At 33.3% G+C, this 24,626-nt stretch overlaps 1 long non-coding RNA gene across 2 annotated transcripts; it reads right to left on the bottom strand.

The window, feature by feature from the left end:
* Positions 1–16,352: 16,352 nt before the first annotated feature.
* On the bottom strand, positions 16,353–20,823 carry LOC139871976 (uncharacterized). Of its 2 annotated transcripts, none has more exons than XR_011766823.1 (8): positions 20,711–20,823; positions 20,175–20,635; positions 19,915–19,976; positions 19,687–19,763; positions 18,918–19,192; positions 17,184–17,477; positions 16,735–16,828; positions 16,353–16,642 (listed from the first exon to the last, which is right to left on the bottom strand). It is a non-coding gene; the product is annotated as an uncharacterized lncRNA (long non-coding RNA). The 2 variants fall into 2 exon arrangements; XR_011766824.1 differs by having other exon boundaries at positions 16,353–16,648.
* Positions 20,824–24,626: the final 3,803 nt, after the last annotated feature.

Consider the following 24,626-nt stretch of genomic DNA (forward strand, 5'->3'; position numbering starts at 1 on the left):
CTAGCACAAATCCCATTGACTCACCTAATAATAACGAAGAGTCGAATATATATTGGACTGATTCACAAGTTCTCGAAGAAGAACCGGAAGAAGAATCAGAACCGGAAGAAGAATCAGAACCGGAAGAGGAGGAACCGGAGGAGGAAATAGAACCGGTGGGGGAAATAATAAAACGGTTAAGTAAAAGAAAATCCTCAACCAACCGACCAAGGTTAATTATGGTCAATGGTGTTTCCGCCAAGGAAGCAAAATTTTGGGAGGATTACCAATTCTCCGATGAATCGGATTCCGACGAGAATTCCGATGATGTTATAGAAATTACCCCAACTGAATTTAAAAAGGCAAAAGAAAATAATAAGGGAAAGGGCATAAAAATAGAGAAATCTAATTCCAACCCCGATGAACTTTATATGTATCGTCAACCCCCGAAGCCCTTAAGTTGTAACAATGACCCGGGAACCTCTAAACCACCAGGTTTTTCTAAACCAATGTGGAAAACGACGGCTCGTATTAGGGAAACATCATATATCCCTAGAAACTTGGCAAAACGAACCAAAACCGAAGAAGAAGAAATGAGCGAGTCGGAATAAGATAGTTGTATTCGTGTGGTGTAATATATGTAATATAGTGTGCTTATGCTTTATGATATATGTAAAAATTGCTTGTATTAATAAGTAATTTTTTTTATGAATCTAACTCTTGTCTATTTTACAGTCTAAAAACACAAAATGGATAGACAACCCAATATTTTAAGAGACCTACCCGGAGACATGATTGATGAAATCTTGTCTAGAGTCGGTCAGAATTCCTCGGCACAACTATTTAAGGCAAAATCAGTTTGTAAGACATTCGAAGAACGTTCCAAGAATGTCTTGGTTTATAAGAGACTTTCGTTTGAAAGATGGGGGATATCACATTGGGAAACCCATAAGTTACGATGTGTTTACTTTGACGCATATATTGCGGGGAACCCAAATGCTATTTTACGCATCGGGTTAAGAAATTATTTTGACTCAATGTATCCGAATATAGGACTTCATGATTTAGAAAAAGCGGCTAATATGCAACATAAAGAAGCATGCTATGCTTACGGGTTAGTAATGTTGCTTCTCACCAAAGTGAGAAAAAGAACATCGGGCTACAGCTATTAAACAAAACGTTCCCACAAGTGACGGAGTCGGTAATTGGGGTAAGAAATGAGGTTTTTAGGTTATTACCAGACTATTGGTCATTACGTAACCCTCGTCCTTTTGACGACGTTACAACACGCTGTCTTATCAACGGCCATAACGGTTATATTCCACAAGACCAAGGATGGGAAGTAGTCCTAGTAAAACCAGAATGCATGACTTGTTTCTGGACGTATGAATTACATGTCTTTATTGCCTTTGCTGAACGACTTGTGTACTAGCTAGAATTATCTTCACAACTATCTTGTATCAAAGTTATTGTGTGCTATATTTCATGCTTTATGTAAAATAAGCGGTATTGTAAGTTTGTAAAATATTGTATAAAAGTTTGAACGTGAAATATTATTATAATCAGTTTTTCATATAGAATTGTAGTAGTTGAATTGTATATTAGCTACTAAGTATGAACTTAACGAGTAGGTACTACCCGAATTTAAACTTATAAAACGCTAATATGAAGAAAAAGCTTTTATAAATGAGTTCATATTATGCTACGAAATACTATTAACTACTCTTAATATTCTGTATGATTAACTTGTTCCATTTGACTATTTTGAAGGAAATGGCACCGACTACTCGACACACCATGAATATGAATGAAGAGGAATTCCGTACTTTTCTAGCTTCAAACATAGCCGCAGTACAGGCTGCGCTACATACCAACAATAACCTTGGATCTAGCAGTACAGGAAATCATGTAGAATGCACCTACAAAGAATTCACTGCCTGCAAACCTTTGGAATTTGATGGAACTGAAGGACCGATCGGATTGAAACGGTGGACCGATAAGGTCGAATCGGTGTTTGCCATAAGTAAGTATACTAAAGAGGACAAAGTGAAGTACGCTACGCATACCTTCACAGGTTCTGCATTAACATGGTGGAATACCTATCTAGAGCAAGTGGGACAAGATGATGCGTACGCACTACCGTGGTCAGCATTCAAGTACTTGATGAACGAGAAGTACCGTCCCAGAACCGAGGTCAATAAGCTCAAGACAGAACTTAGAGGGTTACGAACCCAAGGATTTGATATTACCACGTACGAAAGACGATTCACAGAATTATGCCTATTGTGTCCGGGAGCGTTCGAAGATGAGGAAGAGAAGATCGACGCGTTTGTGAAAGGATTACCAGAAAGAATCCAAGAAGATATAAGTTCACACGAGCCCGCCTCCATACAACAGGCATGTAGAATGGCTCACAAACTAGTGAACCAGATTGAGGAAATAATTAAAGAACAGACGGCTGAAGAGGCCAATGTGAAGCAAGTCAAAAGAAAGTGGGAGAAAAACGGTGATAAGAATCACCAATACAACAACAACAGCAATTACAATAATAATCGCAACAATTATCCCAACAATCGCAACATCAATCGCAACTACAACAAACGGCCCAACAACAACAACAACAACAACAGCAACTACAACAATCATCCCAACAACAATAACAACCGCAACAACAACAACAATCAGAAGCAGCTATGCCAAAGGTGTGAAAAGTATCACTCGGGGTTCTGCACCAAATTTTGCAACAAGTGTAAAAGAAATGGTCATAGCGCGGCGAAGTGTGAGGTCTACGGACCAGGGGTTAACAGAACGAAAGGAACAAATGGTGTCAGAACTAGTAATGGCGGAGCAAGTAGTGTCGGAGCAAGTTATGCCAACGTAGTTTGTTATAAATGTGGAAAACCGGGCCACATTATTAGAAATTGCCCAAACCAGGAGAACACGAATGGACAAGGCCGCGGAAGAGTTTTCAATATTAATGTGGCAGAGGCACAGGAAGACCCGGAGCTAGTTACGGGTACCTTTCTTATTGACAATAAATCTGCTTACGTTTTATTTGATTCGGGTACGGATAGAAGCTATATGAGTAGAGATTTTTGTGCTAAATTAAGTTGTCCATTGACGCCGTTGGATAGTAAATTTTTACTCGAATTAGCAAACGGTAAATTAATTTCAGCAGATAATATATGCCGGAATCGAGAAATTAAACTGGGTAGCGAAATATTTAAGATTGATTTGATACCAGTAGAGTTAGGGAGTTTTGATGTAATAGTTGGCATGGACTGGCTGAAGAAGGTGAAAGCAGAGATCGTATGTTATAAAAATGCAATTCGCATTGTACGAGAAGAAGGAGAACCCTTAATGGTGTACGGAGAAAAGGGCAACATGAAGCTACATCTTATTAGTAATTTGAAGGCACAAAACCTAATAAGAAAAGGTTGCTATGCTGTTCTAGCACACGTCGAGAAAGTACAAACTGAAGAAAAGAGCATCAATGATGTTCCCGTCGCAAAAGAATTTCCCGATGTATTTCCGAAAGAATTACCGGGACTACCTCCACATCGATCTGTTGAATTTCAAATAGATCTTGTACCAGGAGCTGCACCAATAGCTCGTGCTCCTTATAGACTCGCACCCAGCGAGATGAAAGAACTGCAAAGCCAACTGCAAGAACTATTAGAACGTGGTTTCATTCGACCAAGCACATCACCATGGGGAGCTTCTGTTTTGTTTGTCAAGAAGAAGGATGGTACATTTAGGTTGTGTATTGACTACAGAGAGTTGAACAAACTTACCATCAAAAACTGTTATCCACTGCCGAGAATTGACGACTTATTTGATCAACTACAAGGCTCGTCGGTTTATTCGAAGATCGATTTACGTTCTGGATATCATCAAATGCGAGTAAAGGAGGATGATATTCCAAAAACTGCTTTTAGGACGCGTTATGGTCATTACGAGTTTATGGTTATGCCGTTTGGATTGACTAACGCAGCAGCTGTGTTCATGGACCTTATGAACCGAGTGTGTGGGCCATATATTGACAAGTTTTTCATTGTTTTCATCGATGACATACTTATTTACTCAAAGAATGATCAAGAGCACGAAGAACATTTGAGAAAAGTGCTAGAAGTATTGAGGAAAGAAAAACTGTACGCTAAGTTTTCAAAGTGTGCATTTTGGTTGGAAGAAGTTCAATTCCTCGGTCACATAGTGAACAAAGAAGGTATCCAGGTGGACCCAGCAAAGATCGAAACCGTTGAAAAGTGGAAAACCCCAAAAACTCCGAAGCATATACGTCAATTTTTAGGATTGGCTGGTTACTACAGAAGATTCATCCAAGATTTCTCCAAAATAGCAAAACCCTTGACTGCATTAACGCATAAAGGGAAGAAATTTGAATGGAAGGATGAACAAGAGAAGGCGTTTCAATTATTGAAGAAAAAGCTAACTACGGCACCTATATTGTCATTGCCTAAAGGGAATGATGATTTTGTGATTTATTGTGACGCATCAAAGCAAGGTCTCGGTTGTGTATTAATGCAACGGACGAAGGTGATTGCTTATGCGTCTAGACAATTAAAGATTCACGAGCAAAATTATACGACGCATGATTTGGAATTAGGCGAGGTTGTTTTTGCATTAAAGACTTGGAGGCACTACTTATATGGGGTCAAAAGTATTATATATACCGACCACAAAAGTCTTCAACACATATTCAATCAGAAACAACTGAATATGAGGCAGCGTAGGTGGATTGAATTGTTGAATGATTACGACTTTGAGATTCGTTACCACCCGGGGAAGGCAAATGTGGTAGCCGACGCCTTGAGCAGAAAGGACAGAGAACCTATTCGAGTAAAATCTATGAATATAATGATTCACACTAACCTTACTACTCAAATAAAGGAGGCGCAACAAGGAGTTTTAAAAGAGGGAAATTTAAAGGATGAAATACCCAAAGGATCGGAGAAGCATCTTAATATTCGGGAAGACGGAACCCGGTATAGGGCTGAAAGGATTTGGGTACCAAAATTTGGAGATATGAGAGAAATGGTACTTAGAGAAGCTCATAAAACCAGATACTCAATACATCCTGGAACGGGAAAGATGTACACGGATCTCAAGAAACATTTTTGGTGGCCGGGTATGAAAGCCGATGTTGCTAAATACGTAGGAGAATGTTTGACGTGTTCTAAGGTCAAAGCTGAGCATCAGAAACCATCAGGTCTACTTCAACAACCCGAAATCCTAGAATGGAAATGGGAAAACATTACCTTGGATTTCATCACTAAATTGCCAAGGACTGCAAGTGGTTTTGATACTATTTGGGTAATAGTTGATCGTCTCACCAAATCAGCACACTTCCTGCCAATAAGAGAAGATGACAAGATGGATAAGTTAGCACGACTGTATTTGAAGGAAGTCATCTCCAGACATGGAATACCAATCTCTATTATCTCTGATAGGGATGGCAGATTTATTTCAAGATTCTGGCAGACATTACAGCAAGCATTAGGAACTCGTCTAGACATGAGTACTGCCTATCATCCACAAACTGATGGGCAGAGCGAAAGGACGATACAAACGCTTGAAGACATGCTATGAGCATGTGTTATTGATTTCGGAAACAGTTGGGATCGACACCTACCGTTAGCAGAATTTTCCTACAACAACAGTTATCATTCTAGTATTGAGATGGCGCCGTTTGAGGCACTTTATGGTAGAAAGTGCAGGTCTCCGAATTATTGGAATGAAGTGGGGGATAGACAGATTACGGGTCCGGAGATAATACAAGAAACTACTTAGAAAATCATCCAAATTCAACAAAGATTGAAAACCGCCCAGAGTCGACAAAAGAGCTACGCGGACAGTAAAAGAAAAGATATAGAGTTTGAAATTGGAGAAATGGTCATGCTTAAGGTTTCACCTTGGAAAGGCGTTGTTCGATTTGGTAAACGGGGGAAACTAAATCCAAGGTACATTGGACCATTCAAGATTATAGATCGTGTCAGACCGGTAGCTTACCAACTGGAGCTATCTCAACAACTCGCGGCTGTACATAACACTTTCCACGTCTCAAATTTGAAGAAATGTTTTGCTAAAGAAGATCTCACTATTCCGTTGGACGAAATTCAAATCAATGAAAAACTTCAATTCATTGAAGAACCCGTCGAAATAATGGATCGTGAGGTTAAGAGACTTAAACAAAACAAGATACCGATTGTTAAGGTTCGATGGAATGCTCTTAGAGGACCCGAGTTCACCTGGGAGCGTGAAGATCAGATGAAGAAGAAATACCCGCATTTATTTCCAGAAGATACGTCAACACCTCCAACTGCTTAAAATTTCGGGACGCAATTTATTTAACGGGTAGGTACTGTAGTGACCCGAACTTTTCCATGTTTATATATATTAAATGAAATTGATATTTACATGATTAAGTGTTTCCAACATGTTAAGCAATCAAACTTGTTAAGACTTGATTAATTGAAATAGGTTTCATATAGACAATTGACCACCCAAGTTGACCGGTGATTCACGAACGTAAAACTTGTAAAAACTATACGATGACATATATACGGTTATATATATAGTTAACATGATTTTATTATAAGTATGTATCTCATTAGGTATTTTAACAATGAGTTATATACATAAAAACGAGACTATTAATTTAAGAAACTCGAAAACGATATATATAACGATTATCGTTATAACAACGTCTTACTAGGTACATATGAATCATATTAAGATATTGATACACTTGGTTAATTATGTTAAATGATAATTAAATATATTATTAAGTGTATTAACAATGAAATACATATGTAAAAATAAGACTACTAACTTAATGATTTCGAAACGAGACATATATGTAACGATTATCGTTGTAACGACATTTAACTGTATATATATCATACTAAGATATATTATATATCATAATATCAAGATAATATAACAATTTAACATCTCATTTGTTATAATAAACAATGGGTTAACAACATTCAACAAGATCGTTAACCTAAAGGTTTCAAAACAACATTTACATGTAACGACTAACGATGACTTAACGACTCAGTTAAAATGTATATACATGTAGTGTTTTAATATGTATTCATACACTTTTGAAAGACTTCAAGACACTTATCAAAATACTTCTACTTAACAAAAATGCTTACAATTACATCCTCGTTCAGTTTCATCAACAATTCTACTCGTATGCACCCGTATTCGTACTCGTACAATACACAGCTTTTAGATGTATGTACTATTGGTATATACACTCCAATGATCAGCTCTTAGCAGCCCATGTGAGTCACCTAACACATGTGGGAACCATCATTTGGCAACTAGCATGCAATATCTCATAAAATTACAAAAATATGAGTAATCATTCATGACTTATTTACATGAAAACAAAATTACATATCCTTTATATCTAATCCATACACCAACGACCAAAAACACCTACAAACACTTTCATTCTTTAATTTTCTTCATCTAATTGATCTCTCTCAAGTTCTATCTTCAAGTTCTAAGTGTTCTTCATAAATTCCAAAAGTTCTAGTTTCATAAAATCAAGAATACTTCCAAGATTGCAAGTTTACTTTCAAGTTTTCTAAATCCATTCCAAGTAATCATCCAAGATCAAGAAACTTTTGTTACTTACAGTAGGTTATCTTTCTAATACAAGGTAATAATCATATTCAAACTTTAATTCAATTTCTATAACTATAACAATCTTATTTTGAGTGGAAATCTTACTTGAAATTGTTTTCGTGTCATGATTCTGCTTCAAGAACTTTCAAGCCATCCAAGGATCCTTTGAAGCTAGATATATTTTTTTCATTTCCAGTAGGTTTATCCAAGGAACTTGAGGTAGTAATGATGTTCATAACATCATTCGATTTTTACATATAAAGCTATCTTATTCGAAGGTTTAAACTTGTAATCACTAGAACATAGTTTAGTTAATTCTAAACTTGTTCGCAAATAAAAGTTAATCCTTCTAACTTGACTTTTAAAATCAACTAAACACATGTTCTATATCTATATGATATGCTAACTTAATGATTTAAAACCTGGAAACACGAAAAACACCGTAAAACCGGATTTACGCCGTCGTAGTAACACCGCGGGCTGTTTTGGGTTAGTTAATTAAAAACTATGATAAACTTTGATTTAAAAGTTGTTATTCTGGGAAAATGATTTTTATTATGAACATGAAACTATATCCAAAAATTATGGTTAAACTCAAAGTGGAAGTATGTTTTCTAAAATGGTCATCTAGACGTCGTTCTTTCGACTAAAATGACTACCTTTACAAAAACGACTTGTAACTTATTTTTCCGACTATAAACCTATACTTTTTCTGTTTAGATTCATAAAATAGAGTTCAATATGAAACCATAGCAATTTGATTCACTCAAAACAGATTTAAAATGAAGAAGTTATGGGTAAAACAAGATTGGATAATTTTTCTCATTTTAGCTACGTGCAAATTGGTAACAAATCTATTCCAACCATAACTTAATCAACTTGTATTTTATATTATGTAATATTGAAATACCATAGACACGTATACAATGTTTCGACCTATCATGTCGACACATCTATATATATTTCGGAACAACCATAGACACTCTATATGTGAATGTTGGAGTTAGCTATACAGGGTTGAGGTTGATTCCAAAATATATATAGTTTGAGTTGTGATCAATACTGAGATACGTATACACTGGGTCGTGGATTGATTCAAGATAATATTTATCGATTTATTTCTGTACATCTAACTGTGGACAACTAGTTGTAGGTTACTAACGAGGACAGCTGACTTAATAAACTTAAAACATAAAAATATATTAAAAGTGTTGTAAATATATTTTGAACATACTTTGATATATATGTATATATTGTTATAGGTTCGTGAATCAACCAGTGGCCAAGTCTTACTTCCCGACGAAGTAAAAATCTGTGAAAGTGAGTTATAGTCCCACTTTTAAAATCTAATATTTTTTGGGATGAGAATACATGCAGGTTTTATAAATGATTTACAAAATAGACACAAGTACGTGAAACTACATTCTATGGTTGAATTATCGAAATCGAATATGCCCCTTTTTATTAAGTCTGGTAATCTAAGAATTAGGGAACAGACACCCTAATTGACGCGAATCCTAAAGATAGATCTATTGGGCCTAACAAACCCCATCCAAAGTACCGGATGCTTTAGTACTTCGAAATTTATATCATATCCGAAGGGTGTCCCGGAATGATGGAGATATTCTTATATATGCATCTTGTTAATGTCGGTTACCAGGTGTTCACCATATGAATGATTTTTATCTCTATGTATGGGATGTGTATTGAAATATAAAATCTTGTGGTCTATTGTTACGATTTGATATATATAGGTTAAACCTATAACTCACCAACATTTTTGTTGACGTTTAAAGCATGTTTATTCTCAGGTGAATACTAAGAGCTTCCGCTGTTGCATACTAAAATAAGGACAAGATTTGGAGTCCATGTTTGTATGATATTGTGTAAAAACTGCATTCAAGAAACTGATTTCGATGTAACATATTTGTATTGTAAACCATTATGTAATGGTCGTGTGTAAACAGGATATTTTAGATTATCATTATTTGATAATCTACGTAAAGCTTTTTAAACCTTTATTTATGAAATAAAGGTTATGGTTTGTTTTAAAAATGAATGCAGTCTTTGAAAAACGTCTCATATAGAGGTCAAAACCTCGCAACGAAATCAATTAATATGGAACGTTTTTAATCAATAAGAACGGGACATTTCAGTCCAATTGTAAATCTTTATATTAACATTAACAAATTATCATTTAGTTAAACAAATATAAAGTCCATTAATAGCCCATAGTCTAATTTCCACAAGTGTCGTTCTTTTGTCCAAACCCCAATTATGGTACAAAGCCCAATTACCCAATTTTAGTAATTAGTCCAACATCATGATTACTTCGTTTTAAATAAGCATAATAATAACTTAGCTACGAGACATTAAATTAAAAAGGTTGAACATAACTTACAATGATTAAAAATAGCGTAGCGTTACACGGACAGAATTTCGACTTACACCCTTACAACATTCGCTAACATACCCTTATTATTAGAAATTAAAATTAAAATTAAAATTAAAATATAAATATATATATATAATTTACGTATGATGAAGAAGGAAAAGATGTGTTTTTGTGGTGCACCAAAGCTCGATTTTTATAGGCATGTGGGCTGAAACTGTGCACCATGCGATCGCATGGATTTATGCCTTCCAGGCCATGCGATCGCATGGCCAGCTGGGGAGAGCCACATTTGGTTGTTTTCTTCTGCCGACGTTTATTTAAATATAATATAATATATATATTAATTTTAAGAATTAATTATATATTATATTATATTCATATGCATAGTTGACTTGTAATTTTTAGTCCGTTGCGTCGAGCGTTGAGAGTTGACTCTGGTCCCGGTTCCGGATTTTCGAACGTCCTTGCGAATAATTTTAATATCTTGTACTTTGCGTTTTGAATCTTGTACTCTTGTAATTTTGAGACGTTTCTTATCAATAATTGGAACCTTATTGATTGTATTTTGTACTTTTGAGCTTTTTGGTCGTTTGCGTCTTCAATTCGTCGAATCTGTCTTTTGTCTTCACCTTTTATTATTTAAACGAATATCACTTGTAAATAGGACAATTGCAACTAAAAGCTTGTCTTTCTTGAGGAATAATGCTATGAAATATATGTTCGTTTTTAGCATTATCAGAAGCCCACACACTCTTTTGGGCCAATTTAAGAGAAAAGATGATCACCGAATATTTTCCACGCGAAGAGACTCGAAGGCTCGATCACGAGCTAAGAAATTTAAAAGCGGTCCGAAATGACCTTAAAGCTTATAATCAACGGTTTGTCGAGTTAGCCTTAATGTGTCCAAACCTCGTGACTCCCGAGCCCTTAAGGGTTGAACTTTACATGGACGACCTCCCTAAGAGCATTAAACACGGGGTAATGTCATCCAAACCCGCTAACCTACTAGAGGCTTTAAAGATGGCCTGCCAATTGATGGAAATGGTAGATATAATTGAAGAGCCGGCACCAAAGGCCGAGGATAAATCAGGTGCTAACAAAAGAAAGTGGGAAGCCCCCCAATCAAGCAACTACAACAACAACAACTTCACCAAGAAGTCTTTCACCTCCGAAGACAAGAAAGGTTATGCCAGAAATCTACCTTTTTGTAACAAGTGCCACAAACATCATTTTGGTGAATGTGGCAAGCCATTTTGCAACAAGTGTCAAAGAAGTGGCCATGTGGCCAATGATTGTAGAAGTACCGCTCTCGTCGCTCAAAAGGGGCCCAATGCTCCAAAAACGGGTGTTTGTTACGAATGTGGCCAATCGGGTCATTTTAAGAATGCATGCCCAAAGAAGAAAGCTAACCCCAATGCACACGGCCAAGCTTTTAACATTAACGCCAAGGAGGCCCGAGATGATAATGAACTAGTCACGGGTACGTTTCTTCTCAACAACACTTATATTTCTTGTTTATTCGATTCAGGTGCCGATAAGAGTTTGGTATCCAAGACCTTGACTCATGTTTTTTGCGCTCTACTACTTCCCGTAGATACTACTTATACCATTGAAGTGGCCAACGGGAAACTATTGAGTGCCGACAAATTTTATCGGGGGTGTACGTTAAACTTATTGGTTAAAGAGTTTGAAATTGACTTGATACCTATGGAACTAGGGAGCTTCGATGTAATAATTTACTATCATACTTACATCCACCGATATGCAAATCCGTTCACCACAGAATAACCAATTTCATCCAATTTCATATTTGGATTTTGATTTATCATAATCCAACAAGTGGCATAGTGAAGAAAACATTTGACAAAATAAAATTTTTAGAAACAAACAAATTAACTATGAGAAATTTTGTTAAGAATCCACGCTAACTGTTCCTAGCTAATTGTTCCTAGCTAACTGATTACATTTTATTTATCGCAATTTAATTATCGCAAATTACATTCTCGCAATTTTATTTATCGTCATTTAATTTCTGTTATTTACTTTACGCACTTTATTTATCGTCATTTAATTTCTGTTATTTATTTTTACGCACTTTAAATATCGGGATACGTATACAAGGTTTTGACATATCATATCGACGCATTTATATATATTATTTGGAATAACCATAGACACTCTATATACAGTAATGATCGAGTTCTCTATACAGGGTTGAGGTTGATTCTATAATAATATATATAATTTGAGTTGTGATCTAGTCTGAGACATGTACACGTGTCACGATACGTATTAATTAATTCGAATATTATATATTAAACTTTATATGAATTATTGGACTGTCGACTGTGGACTATCGACTGTGGACTAATAACATTCGACAATTAAAATGAATTAAAATATTGATTATAACATATGAAACTAAACAATTCTTCAAGTTTGCCACTTGATTTCATCTTAACCTCATTTGTATCTTGACAATTACAATCTGCGTTCAAACCTTTCACGAATCTTGGGAACACTTAAATCGAGAGGATGAACCAACCGCATTTCATCTACGGAAAGAAAGATTTATGCATATAGTTTTATACCTGAAAAACTCTCGGAAACTGAGTAAACATTTAACACATAGCTGTGTTAATCCCTCTAGTGTTATTATTACCCAACATAACTTTGCAATCCCTTTCCAGATTAGCCAATTTTGTCACAGCTCCAACAAGTCAACTTCGACTTTTCAATCGGATTAGCTTATTATAACCCTGATATATAAGTTGCCTTTCGTCATCGATACCGGAAAACCGTTTATATCTCACTACATTAGCAGTAAACTTACCAGCAACATCATTGATCTTTGACTTTATGAAAAGTTATTATATTCATTGAAATCCTATTATCTACTCATCTACATCTGATAACGAGAATTGCCGTACCAAACACCGAGAATCAGCAATCAATATTTTGAAATCTCGCAGCATGTATACATCAACAGTTATATGTAAACATATAACATTTATCTCTTAGAATTATGACCTTCCATTCTGGAATTCTGAAAAGCACCCAGTTTACAAATCAATACCACAAATTCTGAAAAAGCTGAATACAGCGGCAAAAACTGTACACGACCTTAACCGTCGAAAGTTTGATGATAAAGAATGGAATATTGGAAACGCTCGATAGAAAATTTAGTACCGAAAGGCGGATTATGCGAAACTATGAAGGAAACCGTGGACAAATCACAAAGAATAAGTTTGAATTCAAAGAATCCAAAAGATTCAATGCCTGCTGAAGTCTTTAGCGAATATCTTGCTCCTTACTCTAAACCCTTGCGGACAATAGTATCCATCATCCTTTGATCTTAGATATTCAAAGATATTATCGTATCTTTGATTATAATTATCTTCAATATTTCTGAATATATTTTCATAACTAATCTTATCTGAAATCATTAATCTCTTCGTGCTATCAGTGTTACATCATATAGAAACTGTTAGTTTCTATATTCTGTAAACTTTCGAGCTTAAAATATGAATGCTATTGAAGTAATGTTGGGAACTGATGCATGAGTTAGTACAATATAATGACACTTGATCAACGTGATTATATTACAGTAAATCATGCTGAGTTCTAATGGGACGTGATGATTCACAGATCATAACGTCATCATGTGCCATGTTACACGACTCCTACGTTCTGTCTAATCTATAAACATATCAAGAACATATTTTCTTGATAGTCCTATTTTTCCTTGAATTCTGGTGATTTGACAAGTCAAATTGTGATATTACAGTTTATTTCTTAAGACATTAACAATGTTCATTCTGAAACCTATATCTACGAATTCTGAACCATTACAAGAGATGCCCAATCGCAAGAAGAAGAAACGACGGGACAAAGCTTCGAAATAGAAATTTGAGTATAAATCGCAGAAAATAGGGGGAGTATTAACTGGGGATGACAATGATTAAAGAAAGCAGAAGCAAGGATTTCGAAGTATAAAGGAAGATATAAAGCCCGATAACAACACATAAACTACAAACCGTGTATATCAATGTATATCGCCACATAAAGACACGAGAGAATTAAAAACACTGTAACTCCAAGGGTGAGGTAGAAGAAAACAGATTCCTCTGGTGGGAGTTGGAAAAGGAGGATGATTGTTGTGATAGTAAGGATAAGGACAAGAATCAGAACTGAGTTAAGCATTCTTTACAATCTTTTGAATTTGAGAATTGAGTATAGGAATGGTAGAATTAACGGAACGGAAGAAGTTATTTTATAATGAAATATCTGATAGAGAAATCAAGGCAAATCTCCGCATTTAATTAGAGAGATCCTAAATTCCTGATTTGCCGAAGAATCAAATCTTTTAGATTTCGAAGATTTTCTTTAAATCTCTTGAATTCCGGAATTCAACCCTGTTTACGTCAAGAGCTAAGGAAAATCTTATTTTCTTTAATTCACTCTTTTGCGATAGCTTCACTCGTATTCTTAGAATAATCAAATTATTTTATCATTATTATTCAATAATGATAAACCTCTAATTATCAGCTCATATTGGTCATGAAAACATTTTTATTGTTAGCCATGACCACCACACTCAAATTTCGGGACGAAATTTCTTTAACGGGTAGGTACTGTGATGACCCGGGAATTTCCGACCAAATTTAAACTTAATCTTTATATGGTTTCGACACGATAAGCAAAGTCTGAAATGTTGAATGTTAAAATTTGTAAACTATTTTCATGTAATCATTTACCTTTAGACTGTGTCCGACGATTCACGAACAATTGTGTGTAAACAATATATATATATATATATATATATATATATATATATATATATATATATATATATATATATATATATATATATATATATATATGAATTCTGTACACAAATAATATTATATGAATGTAGTAAAATATATAATATATATATATAATAAATATTCTAATATGTTATTATATAAAATAAGTAATACATAAAGTAATAATATGTAATATCAATATACTAAACTTACTACAAGATTAAAATATAGTTGTTAGATTATTATTACTCTCATTAAAATAAAGGGTGATATTAATATCAGTATTAACAATTCTTTATATGTAGAATAAGTTAAGCATTAATATTATTTTGGTATATTATTATTATTATTATTATTATTATTATTATTATTATTATTATTATTATTATTATTATTATTATTATTATTATTATTATTATTACTATTACTACTATTACTACTATTACTATTACTATTACTATTACTATTACTATTACTATTATTATTATTATTATTATTATTAATAACAATATTATTAATAACTATTATCATTAATAAGTATTATTATCATTATTATTAATACTATCATTTTTATCATCGATAAAATTAATACTAACATAATAATAATTATTATTATTATTATTATTATTATTATTATTATTATTATTATTATTATTATTATTTATTATTAAGTGAATTATTATTACTACTTATATTATTATTATTATGATATTTAATATAAATATAGATATCTCATTTAGATTCTGATGTATATATGGTACCAGCAAATGTCCAAATTCTGTAGAGGGTTGTTGAAAATCGTACAAGTTAGATTCCAAACACTAGGATAACCTCAAAATCAGTTAGCAATTGTAATCACTTTTTACTTCTTTTATTTATTTACTAGCCTTTAAGAGCTCGTACGTTGCACGACGACTCTTAATCAAAAAAATGAAAACGATGAGTTAAGTGATGGGGCTACAATATCCTCTCTTTTTCCTTGAGTTATAACTGGTAACACCTGTCGAAATTTTACGCCAAACACTACAACCTTGCCTCCAAATGATAGGTCTATTCTATTTGGATTAAAAGCCCGTGCGTTGCACAATATGTTTAAAAAGTAATTTTCGTAATTATACTATTTATTCAGCACTGAAACATTATAACCGAGATAGTCAAAGTTACGATGGAGTGATAGATCATTTTTTGTGAAGCATTGCACGGCAGCTCTAAAAAATAGTTTTCGTAATCGTTACTACTTGTACAACATTATTTGATATCCTTATTTTGAATTAAGGTTCCAATTGAATTATTTACTTTGACAAAGTTGAATATTATAATTTTGTAAGCATATTTACTTCTTACAAAAGTTGTTTAAGTTGACTGTAAACGTTCGATCTGTATGGGGAGCCTGATTATTAATCGGGAACCAGCCCAACAGTCCATAGTGTCACCTCTAAATGAATATATTGGAATGAAGTATAATACAAATGGGAAGTAATACTTTTATGAAGCTAAAACTATTCTTTCACTATGGGACAATTTTCTTATCACCTCTAACCATAACATAAAGAGGTAACAACTTTACTAACTTAAATATGTTAACTACATGAACCAGGAAGCTTTATTAAGATAGCACTCTACTCAAGTTTACCACATAACCAAACTATGTTCGCCTAAAACAGGATCTGAACTTATCGGTATTTTTCTTGTCAGTAGTTCCAGGAGAATGCCAAACGAATAAGCATCGACTTTTTCACTAACTTTTCAGTACATAAAATACTCCGACGCAAGATACCCGAAAGTACCAACTACATAGCTGTGACTTAAGTCAGTAGACACAATATTATACAGGTATCGATAGCACAAAATGATATATTTTCATATTCGAAACAATGTAACTGTGTTTACCTTCAAGTTCGAGGTGAAGAGACGGTTCGATATTGTTCCTTTATTCTAACGCACATTCCTTACTTGTGTATTTTTCTTGCTTTACATTGTGTAGCTGATTAGGATGAAGTGGATTTAAAAATATATATATTATAAATATTCTTTACAACTGTACATGCCAATGAGATATGCACAGTCAACTATTAGAAGTAGCAAACGAAAACATATACATTAAAAAAAATTAAAGATACAGCTAGAAATTCGAAAAGTACCGTAAAATTGAAGAACAATCCACATGATACAGAAAAGATAACGACTTACACAAAAACTTTCAAGAACAATCTAAGTAGTTTTTGAAAATAAGAGGCCTCATAAACAGTTAGAATTATAAAATAAATAAAAAAAAGGTAGTAGTCGGAAGAATGGATACAAAAAATCTAAATAGAGTTAAGAATTATGAGGATACATACATTGAGGTTTTCTTTTTCGGTGTTTAGATGAGGCTCCATTTGCATTGTTGCAGCCGACCAACTACGCTTCCAGATGCAATTCTAAGGCACTTTGTTGTAACAATGGGCCTTCCACGGTTAGCCATTGCACCTGGCAGATCATAACACGCCTTGAATTGTGTCTGTTTATCAACACCATCATCTATATCACTATCATAATCATCGATTAGGTTCATGGGACCAGCTTCAGTCATATTCTTGGAACTCAACGCATCAAGAACTCCATCCAAAGACAGATTGAGTGTTATTTGGAATCTGCGAAGCAATACTTGTAGATTCAACATAATTCAAGATATAAATAGGTGTCTCTAACTCATCCGATTCACTCATAAATGGATCCAGTTGGGTTGTGCTTTATGAGAAAAAAGATGAAACGTGAAAAATTAGAAGAATTAGAGCTACTAAAAAATGAGTCAAACGGGTCAATAATGAACTAAAGTGTTTTTTTCTCTTTAAAAAGCCTTATGTGCCATTTAACAAAGAAATCGACTATTAAAAAAATGAAAAAACTTTTGTATCAGATTTGAACAGTGGCACACTAATCGTTGATTTGTGGCAAACAAAAAAATATGCAAATTGAACCAACTATCACTTAACCAGTGCCATAAAGTGCCCCGTATGACATGCTGCCTGACCCGTCCATTTTGCCACATCTACATATTAAGTTATTAACCTAGCCTGGTCAACAGAAGCAAGATGATACTCTTCACAGGATACATCATATTCTTTCTAGCCTGAATGTATCAGCTTCATATTTCAATGATCTATGATACTCTTCATATACCTAAAACCTTACGGGCTATCTTAAGAAAGCAGTAACACAATCTATTGATGACCTAAAACCTTACAACCAAATTTCAGCATAGACATGAGGTTTGATAATTACAACACAAACACATAGTTGCGATATTAACACATAAATCAAAATAAAATGCATTCAAGTAATTATTCAATCAGGTTAATCAGCAACCAAAAAAATCAAGTGATTATTCAACCAGCTACCAAATGACGCTGTTGTCGATCTGGTAATTTGTTGATGAAATCGATAAATCATAAGATGAAATATAATCGAAAGTTAATCGATTTCAAAACTTCATCTATGATATGGTTGAAATTTACCGATTACAAAATTCCAAATTACCTTTAATGAGTAAAATAGACCCAAAAACACAAATTATCATACAAAACCTAGTGGTCTTGACTCTGAAGGTGGCATTCCTAACTCATATATTTATGAATGGGTTTATTTTGGCAGAGCTTCATGAAATGCAAGTCAAATAAAAATATTAGTTAAGAGTTCAACATATCAAATTAACTGTTCGAGTGAAACACGCAAGGTTGTAAAACTCGCGACTCGTGGAGTACTCGGCCGGAGGTTTTTGAGGAGTAATCGGCTACTCGGGGAGAACTCGGAGGAGTACTCGGATGTTGACTTTTGTTGACTTTTATTTATAAATATATATAATAATATATATAATATGATATTATATAAATAACAGGGGCTATTATTGCCATTTGATTAAAGATTTAAGAGTGTATATCAATTTTGGTCTTGTTATTAAAGTTTAATAAAAGTTTAAGGACTATTATTGTCACTTTGATAAAAAAAATAGAGTATATAGCTTTAACTTCGGGTTCCTTTATTACTCCGTACATCAACTTAAAAGATAAAACCCTAAAAAGTTAAAAACTCACAGCCGCCTCTTTAATTTGATGAACTTGCTTTGGATTTCTTCTTTAATCATAAGGTATGTATATCAAACACATCTCATAATTTGTTTTCCTTTGTTTTTCCTTCTTTCCTTCTTCATCGTTTCCCGTTTCCAGCAAGTTACGAGTTTTCCGACGCCGTTGACCACCATTTGACCGGCGTTGACCGAGTTTTGGCCGATTCTTGTACCGAGTTCTCGTTTTCTGCCTTCAGCCGATTACTCGCCGATTACTCGGCCGAGTTGGCCGAGTTTTGCAACCTTGGAAACACGTACAAAATTACCCAAACTAAGTTTTTAAGATCACATGTATACAACCTTATAAATCACTGTGTTTAAATTCAAATATGAAAAACTGTTCTTAATTATATATTCTTTTCGTATAAATCATACGTAGCACACTGATTATCAAAAAAGATAAAAAAAGAAAGAAAAAAAAGTCTTTGCAAGTTAAGCTATCCTAACCCAGCTCATTTCAACTCTACAAAATCGATCCATTTCTGCCGGCTAATCAATCATAAAAGTTGCAGCAAAAATCATAATCCATACTCCATATCCAATCATAACCCCATTCTGAACTTAGTATATAGTATATAAAACTTAATCTAAAACTTAATATAGATATTATAACATCGATTACCAGACATACATCCAAACGACGTATCTGGCAAAACTAAATGCAATTTGCTCGCGATGAGAATATAGAATTCGAAAGCATGATGCATAATTGAATTTATAGACAATTAATTACATACCATACGAAGAGCTTCACTCCAGCAATGGATGAGAAAGCCGGCAAGATACGGCACATCATCGATTTCAAATTGCCCATCTATTATTATCATACCAAATCACATGAAATTATTAGTTTGTTTTCATTAATGTTACTTAACAGATGAAAGTACTACAACTTCAAAATATGAGATTCAAACGACTTCACAACTTAGAAAATCAAGATGATAAAAATATATTTCATCACATACCTTTTCGTTAAACCGATCGAATAAGTTTTCCAATTTATGTTCCCTATAACACCAGAATTTTCCTATAGCCAACATATGAGTTGCTTACCATTTTATAATAAATAATCAAAGTAAAAACATGAAAAAATAATATAATACTCTGTATTTCTGTTCTATGATCGTTCTGAAATCAAACACGCAATAAAAAGAACAAAAATATTGCACCAAATCAGAGTACAAAATAAAACAGAAAATCAAATACAAAACATGAAATTACATACCTGATTAAGGTTCGATGGAATTGAAGAATACACGCAGGTACAGATACATACGGAAGCACATATATTTTGTTGATTGTTTATTTCAATTGACGATTACGATGATAATTAGCGAACATAAAGAAAACATTTGTGATGATAATGCAATCGCCTCAAACCATATTTATTCTAAATCTTGAGTAGATTTAAAGAAACCGTAATAAATTAGCAATTCTTTACCACATGAATATGATGAAAAAGGTGAAACAGATTAAAACCCTAATACCTTATGTCAATCACAAAAGATGAAGAAATCGAAATCGGCCGAACCATTGTCGAACAGAAACGAAAATATTGACAAACAAAGATTCATTGAACCACCACAAACCTCCGATTTGTTCAGTTTCCGTAACAATGGAATTTATCTTCGTCTTCATAAAGCTGGCTTAAGCACCGGAGAAACTTCCGGCGGTACACTTGTGAATCTGGTATTAATATACAAAATTTATACGGTTTTGTAGAGAAAAATACAACGGATTAATTGGTGGTCGTGGCGTAACCTGATAGGGCGAAAATAAGCAGCAATCGATCATAGGTGTTTAGGGTTTTTTTTAGTTTTGAAGAGAGAGAGATTTGGGTTTGTTCAGTTGAGAGAGAAAGAGAGAGAAGGGTTTGTTTCCGTTATTTATTATTTTTATTTATTCCTAATAAAGCCTGACATATTGAATTAATCGGCATTTTAACTTGGCCACGTGTATTTTTATTGTAATTATCAGTAATTAGCAAACTTAATCCTCATTTGGAAATTATTTGTCAGAAAAATTGTCAGACTGCCACAGAGAAAAAAATTTTCTTCTGTAAGAATAATCAAGGTGAACGAATTTTTCTCTTGTTTATATATCAATTGAGTACTCACACAATCATCCAGATACTCATCTTCAATACAAATTATCATTTTAATTAATCAACCCATCGATGCTAATCAAATACCTCAAAACAAACCCAGTTCGTCCTCTGTTATGAACTCAAAACCACGTACTTTGAATTCGAGTCATTTTTCAAAATCTAATAATGCCATTCTGTTAAAAATCGTTCATCTAAACTCTCTGTAAGTTTTAACGTGTCAATTCTTTCAATTGATTAACAATTATCGAGTCAAAGTTATTGAATCAAAAAGTCAACAAATCGTTCTTGGCAAAATTCGAACTCGGTTTGATATTTTCAGTTAAAATAATGATTGAGAAAGTTTATAAACATGATTTAGAAACTTTTTCATGTAGGTAACATTTACTAAAACACTCCAAAAATCAAAAAGTGAATTTTTTTTTTTTTTTTAAGAACACCTACGGCCTGTGCTATGGCAGTTTCTTTTTATTTTTTTTATTTTTTGGTGTTTTCATGTAATTAAAGACCCATATAGATTGATTATAATTCATATGAAAGTCTTAAATCCAACATATAACGTTTTTGATGTTAATTCGAGCCTGGGTCGTTGTCTGAGAAGAAGAAGAGGTTATAGGCACACAGAAATTCGTTTAAATAAATCTGTTCTAGGTTATAAATCAGAAAAAAAAGAGTGGTGGAGTGAAATTGTATGTTACGGGTTAAGCTATAGGTCACGAGTTCGAGCCCGGTGCTGGACAACTTTTTTTTAAAAGCCTTAGAAGGTAAAATTTATTACCAAATTTATTATTATTATTATTATTATTATTATTATTATTATTATTATTATTATTATTGTTATTGTTAGTATTAGTAATCATTAATATTATTATTATTAGTTGTTATTATTAATTATTAATGTTATTATTAAGGACTACTATTATTATTGTTATTAGTATTATTATTATCAAGTATTGAAAATTATGGTTAATATTATTATTATCATTATCATCATAATTACTATTATAATCTTTAGTAGTACAATCATAAAGATTATTATTAGGTAATAAAATTGTTATTCATATTAGTATTATTAATAAGTATAATGAATACTATTTATTATTGTTATTACTAATATTATATTCAAAATAGGTATTATTATTAAATAATATGATTATTAATAATATCTTTATTAAACTCAAAAACTACCTTTTAAGCAGATAAATATTTTGTATATAAAATATACTTACTACGTATACTATAATTATATTAAAATTTCACATAACTATATATATCAAATTTACTAATATTATATTTATATAAATACTTACAGATAACAAACGATCGATTATTAAATATAACTTTAAACAAGTATAGATATATTAATATAAATAATTATATAGATATTAAATATTTTGAATATATGCATAAACTAAATATGTATAAATATAATTTAAGATATAATATGAGTATGTGTTCTTAATGGAATTTAGTATAAATTTTATATAACTATAACTACATAAATAACATATAATAATAAATGAAATTATGTGATTTTCCATTATATGTTTTAATAGATATACAATTGATATAGGTTCGTGAATCTGAGGTCAACCCTGCATTGTTCAATATAGTCATATGTATTTTTACTACAAAATACATTATGTGAGTTTCATTTGCTCCCTTTTTAAATGCTTTTGCAATATATATTTTTGGGACTGAGAATACGTGCGTTGTTTTTATAACTGTTTTACGAAATAGACATGAGTAAATGAAACTACATTCTATGGCTGGATTATTAAACCGAATATGCCCCTTTTTAGTCTGGTAATCTAAGAATTAGGGAACAGGCACCCTAATTGACGCGAATCCTAAAGATAGATCTATCGGGCCCAACAAGCCCCATCCAAAGTACCGGATGCTTTAGTACTTCGAAATTTATATCATGTCCAAAGGAGGATCCCGGAATGATGGGGATATTCTTATATGCATATTGTGAATGTCGGTTACCAGGTGTTCAATCCATATGAATGATATTTTTATCTCTATGCATGGGACGTATGTTTATGAGAAATGGAAATATGAAATCTTGTGGTCTATTAAAATTATGAAATGATTATTTATGATAAACTAATGAACTCACCAACCTTTTGGTTGACACTTGAAAGCATGTTTATTCTCAGGTACGAAAGAAATCTTCCGCTGTGCATTTGCTCATTTTAAAATATTACTTGGAGTCATTCATGGCATATTTCAAAAGACGTTACATTCGAGTCGTTGAGTTCATCAAGATTATTATTAAGTCAATTATAGTTGGATATATTAGGAAATGGTATGCCTGCCGTCAAATTTTGATGTAATGAAAGATTGACTTTTCAAAAATGAATGAAATATTTGTAAAATATATCATATAGAGGTCAAGTACCTCGCGATGTAATCAACTGTTGCGAATCATTTATAATCGATATGGACTTCGTCCGGATGGATTAGGACGGGTCTCTACACCGCGCATACTGGAGCACACCACGCAAATGGGAGAGTGCAGATGCTTGACCCCTAGAATTATCCCTGACCTGGTTTCATGCAGTAATGCGCGCCGCGCAATCTTGCGCACACCGCGCACTTCCCCAGGATAGATTCTTTTGTGTTTTCACAAACTCATCCTCGCTTACTCGCAACTTCGATTAACATGAAACTTGGCCAACATGCTTACATATGACTACTTATTGATGGACAGTATTCAGATATCCGACCCGACCCCGGCGACGTTGACTTTGACTTTGACTTTGTCCAAGTTTGACTTTTAGTCAAAGTTAACCAAATACTTGTTTAATCGTTCTAACTTTCTTTTATACTTGATTCTTGCATGAAACTTGACAACTTGATGCACATGCTATATAATCGAGTTGTAGGCCATAGAACTAATTGAACAACTTTGACCGACCGTATTTTACCGTTATTGATACAACCTACTTATTTAGGTCAAGACTAGCATTCGTTCTTGCACACGTTTACTTTGCGAAGTACCTTTGTACTAGTGCACTCAAGGTGAGATCATAGTCCCACTTTTACTCTTTTACACTTATACTTGGGATGAGAAAACATAAACGTTCCGTTTTACAAAGTGAACACAAGTACGAAAACAAACATTCTACGTACGATTTAGAACAAAAAGCCTCAATTCAATTATCATTAGTTACACTTATAGGGTGTAAGCGAGAACTTATGTTGTGTGGATCCATACGGGTTTGACAAACTCTCATTCGGACGGTTAGCTACCGTTGGCGGATGAAATGTAATTTTGAGTATAGTGTAGTTCTAACACTACGATGCCGAGGTTCGTATACAGTTAAGCCTTGATAACTGGGTGCTCGTGATACAACAACTTTTAGAATTGTTTACTATTATTTCAACGTTATAAATCTTGTGGTTCAATACAATATACTTACTAAACCTATGATTTCACCAACGTTTTCATTGACAGATTTCCTATTTTTTTCTCAGGTCCTTGAATGCTAAGTGTTACATGCTTCCGCACACTATTTTTTTGATACTTGCTTGGATGTCGAGTATACATGCATACATGGAGCGTCT

The sequence above is a fragment of the Rutidosis leptorrhynchoides genome, chromosome 1 (assembly GCF_046630445.1).
Source record: "Rutidosis leptorrhynchoides isolate AG116_Rl617_1_P2 chromosome 1, CSIRO_AGI_Rlap_v1, whole genome shotgun sequence".
Lineage (NCBI taxonomy): Eukaryota > Viridiplantae > Streptophyta > Magnoliopsida > Asterales > Asteraceae > Rutidosis > Rutidosis leptorrhynchoides.